This window comes from Oncorhynchus keta, unplaced genomic scaffold (assembly GCF_023373465.1).
Source record: "Oncorhynchus keta strain PuntledgeMale-10-30-2019 unplaced genomic scaffold, Oket_V2 Un_contig_3995_pilon_pilon, whole genome shotgun sequence".
Lineage (NCBI taxonomy): Eukaryota > Metazoa > Chordata > Actinopteri > Salmoniformes > Salmonidae > Oncorhynchus > Oncorhynchus keta.
In genome coordinates this window covers 80001-82856 of record NW_026287547.1, presented here as the reverse complement: position 1 = coordinate 82856, position 2856 = coordinate 80001, and positions in this window count along the sequence as shown.

The window sequence follows — 2856 nt, the reverse complement described above, 5'->3', positions numbered from 1 at the left end:
ACCATTCATGACATCAAAATCATTTGAACCATGTCTGGTTTTAACCATGTCTGATGTCTTGAAGCTATAAAGTAGGCCTCTCTGTTTACAATTACATTGATTCCACACAATGGCGTGAAAGAAGCTTGGGCTATAGTTTGGCTTGTGATGAAAAGACAGTGGAACTGAGCTCATGAGGCATTTATAAATCAAATCAATTTTTATTCGTCACATGCAGCAAATACAACAGGTGTAGTAGAGCTTACAGTAAAATGCTTACTTATGAGCCCGACCAACAATGCAGCTAAAAAGTTATATTCTTCAAGAATCAGGGGCTGACGGAGGATTCCGCTTCCCTGTGAGAGCCTGCTGCAGCCGGCAGCCCTATGTGAGGGTTCTGCTTTCCTAGGCATCTCACACACACACAGAGACAGAGAGAGAGACAGAGAGAGAGAGAGACAGAGACAGAGAGACATAGAGACAGAGACAGAGAGACATAGAGAGTCAGAGAGAGACAGAGAGAGAGAGAGACAGAGACAGAGAGACATAGAGAGTCAGAGAGAGACAGAGAGAGAGAGAGAGACAGAAGAGACAGAGAGGCAGAGGCAGAGAGACAGAGGCAGAGAGACATAGAGAGAGAGTCAGAGAGAGAGTCAGAGACAAAGAGAGAGAGAGTCAGAGAGAGAGTCAGAGACAAAGAGACAGAGAGACAGAGGCAGAGAGACAAAGAGAGAGACAGAGGCAGAGAGACAAAGAGAGAGAGAGAAAGTGTCAGAGACAAAGTGAGAGAGAAAGTGTCAGAGACAAAGTGAGAGAGAGTCAGAGACAAAGTGAGAGAGAGAGTCAGAGACAAAGTGAGAGAGAAAGTGTCAGAGACAAAGTGAGAGAGAAAGTGTCAGAGACAAAGTGAGAGAGAAAGTGTCAGAGACAAAGTGAGAGAGAAAGTGTCAGAGACAAAGTGAGAGAGAAAGTGTCAGAGACAAAGTGAGAGAGAAAGTGTCAGAGACAAAGTGAGAGAGAAAGTGTCAGAGACAAAGTGAGAGAGAAAGTGTCAGAGACAAAGTGAGAGAGAAAGTGTCAGAGACAAAGTGAGAGAGAAAGTGTCAGAGACAAAGTGAGAGAGAAAGTGTCAGAGACAAAGTGAGAGAGAAAGTGTCAGAGACAAAGTGAGAGAGAGTCAGAGACAAAGAGAGAGAGAGACAGACAGAGAAACAGCACTAAAACATGTTTTCTTTCTCCCCATTGACTTCAAGCTTTTTCCTTCCAACCATTACATCTATTTTTTCTGCAGCTCTTCTGGGGCCAGTGGACAGTTCTCCTCATGATGGAAACGGAGAGCCGAGTTAGTCATGGAGAACACATCACCTGGCTCCCAAATGGCACCCAATTCCCTATATAGTGCACTACTTTTGACCAGAGCCCTATGGGAACCCTATGGTTCTGGTCAAAGTGGTGCACTAAATAAGGAATAGGGTGCCATTTGGGATGCTCATAAAGTGTGGGGACAGGAGAGAATGCTGGAACTGTGCTGTGACATAATGTGAGCTGCTCAGGGACAATGGGTTTCCACATGGGAGTAGTGCTGTGTGGAGAGCTGGAGACTAGAGCATCATGAACTCTGTACCTAGTTCATATAACATCCACCTTACCATATATGGATTAAAACAGGTGTTATGGGGTAGCAATATCTCTCTCTCAGTGTGTGTGTGTGTGTGTGTGTGTGTGTGTGTGTGTGTGTGTGTGTGTGTGTGTGTGTGTGTGTGTGTGTGTGTGTGTGTGTGTGTGTGTGTGTGTGTGTGTGTGTGTGTGTGTGTGTGTGTGTGTGTGTGTGTGTGTGTGTGTGTGTGTGTGTGTGTGTGTGTGTGTGTGTGTGTGTGTGTGTGTGTGTGTGTGTGTATATACACACGACTACACACACTCCTGTGGTCCACAGCTGCCTGTCAGGAAGAGCTGCCTATGAATCATTCCCAAACACACTGGCAGGCAGCTGGGAATCCCAAAATAGTGTCTTGATGACTTGGCCCAGACACCACAGACAGGGGATTACATCAGGGACCAGGGTAAGCCTGCAGTATGGGCCCTGACCAACAGTAGGGACCAGGGTAAGCCTGCAGTATGGGCCAAACCAACAGTAGGGACCAGGGTAAACCTGCAGTATGGGCCCTGACCAACAGTAGGGACCAGGGTAAACCTGCAGGCTGGGCCCTGACCAACAGTAGGGACCAGGGTAAGCCTGCAGTATGGGCCAAACCAACAGTAGGGACCAGGGTAAACCTGCAGTATGGGCCCTGACCAACAGTAGGGACCAGGGTAAACCTGCAGGCTGGGCCCTGACCAACAGTAGGGACCAGGGTAAACCTGCAGTATGGGCCCTGACCAACAGTAGGGACCAGGGTAAACCTGCAGTATGGGCCCTGACCAACAGTAGGGACCAGGGTAAACCTGCAGGCTGGGCCCTGACCAACAGTAGGGACCAGGGTAAACCTGCAGTATGGGCCCTGACCAACAGTAGGGACCAGGGTAAACCTGCAGTATGGGTCCTGACCAACAGTAGGGACCAGGGTAAACCTGCAGGCTGGGTCCTGACCAACAGTAGGGACCAGGGTAAACCTGCAGGCTGGGCCCTGACCAACAGTAGGGACCAGGATAAACCTGCAGTCTGGACCCTGACCAACAGTAGGGACCAGGGTAAACCTGCAGGCTGGGCCCTGACCAACAGTAGGGACCAGGATAAACCTGCAGTATGGGTCCTGACCAACAGTAGGGACCAGGGTAAACCTGCAGTATGGGCCCTGACCAACAGTAGGGACCAGGGTAAACCTGCAGTCTGGGTCCTGACCAACAGTAGGGACCAGGGTAAACCTGCAGGCTGGGCCC